The following is an 8,165-nucleotide window of genomic DNA, read 5'->3' on the forward strand; positions in this document are numbered from 1 at the left end:
ACACAGAGAGCAAAATCTCATCGATCAACATCATCGTCGTCGTATCGTCATATCGATGGGTCGCGCGAGATATCGCGCGCGGTACGTCTCTCGAGGCTAATTACATCGTCGATTGCAGCTCGCAGTACGAAATGTATGTATACATATATTAAAGCGCATTTACGAGCGCGCACGCACGATCGCGGGCGTCGCGATCGTTGACTCGAGTTGGGGGGCAGGGCGGCGAGGAGAAAATGTGTGGCAGTGCAGCTTTATTTTCCGCCTGCGACTGCAGCGAGCCTCTCTCACACACACAGCACTCCGTGGTGCATGTGTGTACATGCAGCTGGGGGGTAGGTAGCTGGCAGCAGCGGAGCATGTATGTGCATGTAGCAGCAGCAGCAGTCAAGCTGCAGGGGATGGTGGTGGATGGCATACCTACTACCACTGTAGTACCACTGCCCGAGAGAGAGAGAGAGCTGCGCACGCAGAGGCGGTAAGAGGGTGCCGCCGCCGCTGCCGCCGCCGCTGCTGCCTCTTTCGCTCGCCGAGGAGTCAGCCGAGTGCCGTGGCTGCGTATAACGCAGCGGTAGTGCCGTTGCCGCTGCCGTCGCGCTCGTGTGTCGCCGCGACTGACCTACTCTCTCTCTCTGCCTGTGGCGGCGAGTTCCCCGCTCACTCGCCACCACCACCCCATAGGCATACATTTACGATACGCGTGCATACGATCTCGTTCAGTGACACGCGCGGCGACACGCATCCACACGACTGCTTGTCACATATAGTGCATACCCACGACTACTTGGATCAAAACTGTATTATGAATAATACAAACCGATATTACTTGTGATATACTATACTGCATTTTCTATGGTGCCCTGACTAGGCCATACACGTATCTCTCTCTCTCTCTATCTCAGTCACTGTATCAATGTGTGTATATATTCCTCGTGTCACTCGGAGCCTAGGCGTGCGTCGAGAGTGAAAGAGAGAGAAAGGCTTATAACTGCCGTACGTACGCAGCACGGGCGTGCACGGGTTTATATAGAGGAAAGCTCGCTCGTGTATAGAGTAGACAGAGAGAATATACAAGTGAGTATCGCAGAAACACGTCGTCGGGCCGCACACGCATATCTCTCTCTCTATATACAACAAGAATACGAGAGTTCGAGCGATGCTGCAGCTCGTTGCCACGTGACTCGCCCCAAAAGTTCCTCTCCCATCGACGAGAGTCACACATTTCTCTCCGTATTATATAGTTTATATATCGTGTATACGTATACGTGTGAGAGCTGTTGCCACTATATAGCTGCTGCGGTGACTGTCCTTTGCTCGCGCGCGGTTTCTTATTTTTTTCTTCTATTTTCTTTCCTTTTCTCTCTTTTATTTAGCCCAGTTTGCGAGCGAGTGCGACGACTCTTTTGGTTACGAGCTTTTTCCCCTGTCTCTTCGTGATATGTTTTTAGTTGAAAATAAATAAATGAATGAATAAGTAAATGCATAAAAGCTGTGCGGTGCGCGAGACAATTGAAATATAAAAAGAAAAGAAAAATAAAAAAAAGTGTAACGCAGTCGTCGCTGCGTATAATATAACAACGTATGTATTTTCAAATGGGTGATATGACAAAAAGTGTCTCGTCGTTGCCATTGTTGCTAGTTTGTGTTATTTAATCCGTCGATGATCGGAAAAAGTGTCAGCGCGGAAGAAGCCGGTTACCGCCAAAGAGGAGCAGCAGCAGCAGTTATAGCAGTAGTAGGAGGAGGTGGACGACGACGACGACGACGGCATTGACACACATATATGCCGAGGTGAGTAATCCCTAACATATACGCGTATTATTATAAGTACACACACAGACACACATACAAAGAGACGTTTTGAATCGCGCGTATATATTATATATAGGGTAGCGGTGGTCAGTTACGCTAGGCTGTACGAGCGATCGAGGCGAGCTTTACACACACGCTTATAAGCCGTAAGTATATAGCGCGCGCGTATATGTATATATATAAGCTGAATAGCGTGGCGAATTTTCTACCAGCTCATGGATATATAAATACGCTTGTATATAGCGCGCCCGCGCGCGAGGCCAGAGATAGTGGCTGAAGGGAGGGTGTATATAGACCAAGATAGGGAAAGAGAGGGAAAGACAAACTGAACAGCTTAATTACTCTTTCAATTAGGGAAGCCACTTGGAGCTGCTTTCGGATGTGTACGCCGCGCCGCGTCTCTCTTGCCTGCTGTATAGAGTCTCATAAACGCGAGTTTCATCCAGCTCCCTCACTCCTTCTTCTTCTCGCTTGTAATCTCTTCATCTGTGATTCGAGTACTATTATTTTCTGCTTTTTATCACTGTTGCCACTCTCTCGCTCTCTCTCTCTCTCTTTCTCGGCACACATATATATCTGTAATCTGTGCTCTAGTCCTCTCGGTCTCGTCGTCGTCGTAGTCGTTTTTTTTTATGCTCATTTTATGCGCGTCTGGTCATACACATAGCTCATACGAAATGTAGCAGAAAAAGAGAGAGAGAAAGAGAGATAGTGATTCGATGCGCAGGGCATGCTACATATCTACCCTTAAAAATAGATTTAAAATTGCGCACATACACTCGACGCGGAATTCCGGATTTCCTTTTTTCAAGTTTTCTAGCTAGCGTATATATAAGGCTGACTTATGCATCTATACGCGGGTGCACGGCGTATATATACACGCACGTATACGCGAGTGTGTGTAGACTCGTTGGAAAGTACTCGACTTACTAGAGACTCGAGCCCCGAGCATAAGCAGGTATACGCTAATGTTAGTTTGTACGCATTTAAGCTTATACTACCTGGCAGAGATGCTCGAGCTATACTACCGCTGCTGGCGGTAGTAGTGGCGCGCGAGCGAGAGAGGGATGAATACGAGCTCGTGTGCAGTTTCGTTTCTCTTTTCCCGAGCAGCAGCAGCAGCATCTCCTCCGACGCATTCTCGAGACTTTGTATACGTGTATGCATAAAGCTCAAGCTGCAAGCTCGAGCTTCGCGGGGTAGTGTGTAGATAGAGAGAGAGAGAGGGAGATCTGTATAAGCGGCCATACGCGCATTCGCATTTCGCGCGCTACGCGAAAGCAGCGGCTATATACGAATTGTATGCTGCTTATACGTGCATTCTGCGATTGCTGCCGCTGTATTATACCGTACGTATACATACACCCATTGAAATCCAATGCACAAAGTACGCGCGCCAGCAGCAGCAGCAGCAGCAGCAGCATTTTTTCGCCCTATAATACATCGGCGCTGCTGCTCCAAAGAGTAATTTAATTACACGGCAAAATCGTATTTCTGCGCTCCCCCCGCTGTGTATGTGTGTGTGTGTGTTTGGCCCCGATAACTCGCGCACTCGCTGCTGCAACTCCTTACGTAGCGCACACGTATATATATATATATATATCGCCGTGTGTGTATACGGCGATATAATATATAGGCGAAAAGGGAATGAGCTTGCGCAAGCTCGTACCCATATATATCTGTATGTATGTACGTGTGCGAGCTTGCGTGGCGGCGGCGTCGTGTGCCCCGAGCTTTCGGCGCGAGCGTATATATCGATATTATGCATACATTTAACATATATACAATACGTGTGTGTGTGTGTGTGCGTGCGTGTGAGTATGTAAAGGCACGGTATGCACTCGGTACGCCAGCTCGCTGCAAGCGCGACGTTTCTTATATCACACACACACACACACACCCACCCACGCATGAAGGTCATTGCACTCCTGTCGCGCGCGCGCGAATGTTATTACGTATTATGTGTGTATAGCGAGTCGCGCTGCAATGAAGAGAGTTAAGTTATTATTTTACACGTACACGTGATTTTGTACGCGTGTGTGTTTGTGTTTACAAGTAAGCATGCATGCCATGCCATGCATGAGCGTGTGTGCACAGGGCAATGTTTCAGCTGCTTAAGCTCGCCGAGATTGCGAATCGAGATATAAAAGCAAACGTAACGTGTGTTTATGAAGATTGAATGTGCGCGAGCTTGTGTGTATGTACTTAGATTTTGTGTAGAGACTCGATCGGTTTTGTGTGTGTGTGTATGTACGAGAAAATTAACTCGGGTATTAAATGCCAACTAGATTTGAGCTCGAAATCCCGAATCACAAGCGGCCGTGTGTGTCTCCGTGTGTGTATGCTTTACGAGCAGAGATGAGAGAGAGCGAGAGAATGTGCTCGACGATTCAAAACACAAGCGCGTGGAACGCTCAAACAAAACGAGCATGAAGAGAGTGACTGAGTGAGAGAGAGCCAGATAGTCCAGCGGAGTGTGAGGTGAGAGAAAAAAAATTAAGGTCGAGTGAGAAAAAAAGATAGTATCAGTTCTCTCTGGGGGTCGGCCTCGTCGCAGTATAGCAGCACTACTCTCTTTCTGTATAACGAGTCTCTCTTTTGTCGGATATATATACTTTAACGAAGCAACTTTTCATTAAACTTATCGGCTTTCTTCGATGTATTCGTCTCTGCCTATATATCCCCCTGCACCCTCTCTATCTCTCTCTGTCTCTCTATATATATCGCGGCCAGCTAAATAATGAAACTTCGATATATCCAGCCGTTCCGAGCTATAAACTTCCTCGTCTTCTTTTGATTTTTCACAGTTTGCATTGTGAATTCGCTTCTACGATTTTTCATTTCCATCCCCGACAATATGACATTATGACTTATTAGCCGAGTTTGTAACACCTATAGATTCGTTTTTGCGCTCGTGCATCGTCGTATACGTTTTAGAACCCGAGCGAAATCAGATTAGGCCAGGTTAATCGATTAATCATTAAATTGTATCCATGCTAAAGTTGGATAATTATACGATACGACGCCATAATAAGCTCGAAATGATAAATTTTATTTTGCAATATGAATAGCTACAAAATAACTTTCGGAAGATGTTTGACAAAATATATCACATAATAAACGAAAGAATTAGATTGAAAATGTTAGTTAATATTCGAGAAAAAAAATTGTACCATGCACCTGCGCAAAAAAAATCACCGAGTCCTTTTCTAAAATAATTAATAAAAAAATTGCATTGTTCAAAGGAAATTTCGCAGTAGTCAATTTTTTTTCAAAATGTTTTGTATGTATGTGATATTTCATTTCCAATGCAAAAACTTTTAAAATACGATCAGAAACCGTTCGAGTGTTTGATAAATATGAATTAGAACTGTAGAAATGATCTTAATACATTTCATTTTAAGTCTTCTCTCAGACGTTGGCAAACCTCGTCCGCGATCGAGCAAAACATTGAGTAGTTACTAAGTTACCGCTAGATGGCGCGTGCCCGAATTCTAGCAAATCACAAGAGAAAAGGCAAAGTTTCGGGAATAAGTAAGAGTCAAGTTTGGAGAGGGCAGTGAAATTGATGATGGTGCAAGGCGGGATTCGGAGCCCAACACGCGCTCCTTGATTGATTATTGGCAACGACAAAAATAACAACAAACCCTTTTGAAATCTTTCCCATGAGATTTAGTGAAAAATTTTATCGTAAGAAAATGAATAAATACGAAACTAGTATTTCAACTTAGAATCAAAAAAAAATCAAAAGTCAAACACAGACACTATTACCGAATGCCACTGAAATTGAAAAATTTTCAAAATATTTTACCTTTTTACAAAATAAAGAAGAGGCGTTGTGATAAACAATATTTTAACTTTTCATTTCTAAAAATCTCTTTTTTGATTGAATCGTAGGAAGTATTACGTGTTTTAGTGTCACGCAATTCGAAGAATTCGAATAACAGAACTTCGAACGATGTAATTTCCACTGTACTATATATGAAACTACACGAATAACAGCCGCGATATGAGGAAAAATTTACTTTGTACGCAGAGCTTTACATCGCGTTTGCATTCTTTGCTCTCGTTGGCACGTGTCTACACAGGCCCGAGTATATTTTTTAATGAACTTTTTTCGAGATTGATGAAATACGCCGTGGTACCAGCGGCCACACACACACACACGCGCGCGCGCATACACACGACGGCGTCGGTCCGTATATAATGCCGAAATTTATCCACAAAAGCGGGAGAGAAATTATTTCCTCGGCCTGGCATGCGCGCGCGTGCATGTGTGTGTGTGAGTTTGTTATGCTTATGTGTGGTGCTCTCGAAAGACACGGGGCGTACGTACCACGTTTACAAAATGCAGCGCACACGTGAGTGTGTGTATGCAGTCAAACTCGCGAGGCAGGGAAAAAGTTTGCCCGCGAGAATATTTGCCAACTTTCAGCCACATAATGACACGATTCCGTACGTATAATTTCGTTTCTCGCCGCTCGTTATTTAGTTTCGTCGTTGCGTGAGAGGCAGCGGCAATTCCGGATGTTTCGCGCGCTCAACTTTTTTTGTTCGACGGCGCCCCCGCGGGTCTCGTGCAATGAAATTTTTTCAACTGGTTCGTTTGTTCGAATCGGGCGGTGCTGCTGCTGCGAATCAGCGAAAAATCAAAAGCGACACGCCGTATCGGTGCTCCGATCATAATATTTGCCCGAGTGTCGATATCTCTCTCTTTTTCTCTCTCTCTCTCTCCCACCTCGCTTAGGTATACATAATATATAAAACAATTTAATGAGGGATCGCGAGCTAGCTATAGCTGATCGTCAGCAGCGTCAGGTATACATCGCATCGCAGATTCCCAGCCAATTATTATTCGATCCACGAGTAGTTGTTTGTTGTTGGGCGAACAAAGCCAATTATGTGTGGCTGGCTCCTCTCCGTTGTTGTTATATATTTTCTCGCCTATATTTCGCAATCTATCTCTATATACCGTATATACGCATTCGTTGTTTGTTTCGCCTCTCTCTCTCTCTCTCTTTTTATTTTTTAAGCATCGACAGCGTAAAGTTTCGCGTTATGTACACGCAGAGTCCTATAAACGTATCGATGCGAGCCACAGCGTCGCGACGACCGCGAAAAGTTATACACGCGTACCTTTATATACGCACACCAGATCGGGCCACGAGTTATGCAGCAGCAGCAGAAAAGCCAATCCACATAACGAAGCTTTAAACTCGATTGGCGAGTTTTACAGTTTTTTATTTGGCGCCGCGCCGCTAGAGCTAGCTCTCTCGGCTCGCTGTACATATAGGATGCATTATTATTGTATGGCATGCAACGCCGGGTTTGCCGCGGGCATGCGCATTTTTATTCTTTACCCCAGCCGACTCGATATAAGTCCGATCAAATGAGCGAAGCGTGTTTCGGCCGATGTAAATTCTTAAAAAGGCTCTTTCCGAGGCTCTCGCTCTCTAGGTGTATAGGGCGCACTTATTCCTATGCTATACACACACGCCTTCCCTTTGCCAGCCGAGCCGAGCTTATCCGACGTCGACGTAGTCGACGCAAGCTCTAAAGCTCGGTGTCTATCGCGCGCCGCGATACATGCACCTTATACGTGAGAAAAGTATATAAAAGACCTTGACTCCCTGACCGATTCACTGGGACGCCCTTTTTTCCTAGCCATCGCGCATCTTGAATTATTCAACCGGCAGTCATTTCGCCGCCGTCGTCGTCGTCGTGGCTGCCGTTGTTTTACGAATTCCGTCGACGAAAAAAACACACAGAGATCCCAAGCAACAGAGAAAGAGAGAGAGAGAGAGAGAAAAATTGGGGAAAAAGAGGAAAGAAATACGAATCGTCTCCATCGACCGAGTGTATAAATCGTTCGTAGCTCCAAAGTATGCAGGCTGAAATCTTTTCATGGCGAATTTCCACTCTTGTTTCACTCACTCACTCTCTCTGTCTCTCTTCTTTTCGTGCTCGATAATAATAAAAAAAAGGCCGGATGGAACGGAAATAGAAGAATAAAGAGGCAAACTTAACGTGTCTATAGTTCTTGGCTCTCTATCTCTGTACAACCTCAACACACACTAGGCTACTGCCTATGCGACGATGATCGGCCTGTACGGCATACGTATAACACATCGGAGAGAGAGAGAGAGAGATAGCTGAGAGATAGAGAGGTTGTATCGATTATGTACGTGCGCACTGCAGCAGCCTCGTCGACGCGATGCGCTCCATTTCTTCTTTGATCCACGCGATGCTGCCACGATGCGACGTGCTGCTTGGTTGGCTCTACAATACTACCTGCATAGGCATGCATCTCGTATTTATTCGTTAATTACGCGCGTACCCCCCCCCCCCCCCCCCCC

General features: G+C 45.5%; 1 protein-coding gene across 1 annotated transcript in view; it reads left to right on the forward strand.

Annotated features, from left to right (window-relative positions):
• The first annotated feature begins 1,743 nt into the window (after positions 1–1,743).
• The window catches only part of LOC111693586 (gamma-aminobutyric acid type B receptor subunit 2-like), a 30,801-nt gene continuing 24,379 nt past the window's right edge, over positions 1,744–8,165 (forward strand). The window contains exon 1 of the mRNA XM_023458516.1: positions 1,744–1,788. The gene's annotated coding sequence lies outside the window, so the exon portion shown is untranslated. The remainder of the gene's footprint in view (positions 1,789–8,165) is intronic.

Source organism: Trichogramma pretiosum, unplaced genomic scaffold, assembly GCF_000599845.2.
Source record: "Trichogramma pretiosum strain Unisexual culture from Peru unplaced genomic scaffold, Tpre_2.0 scaffold114, whole genome shotgun sequence".
Classification (NCBI taxonomy): Eukaryota; Metazoa; Arthropoda; class Insecta; order Hymenoptera; family Trichogrammatidae; genus Trichogramma; species Trichogramma pretiosum.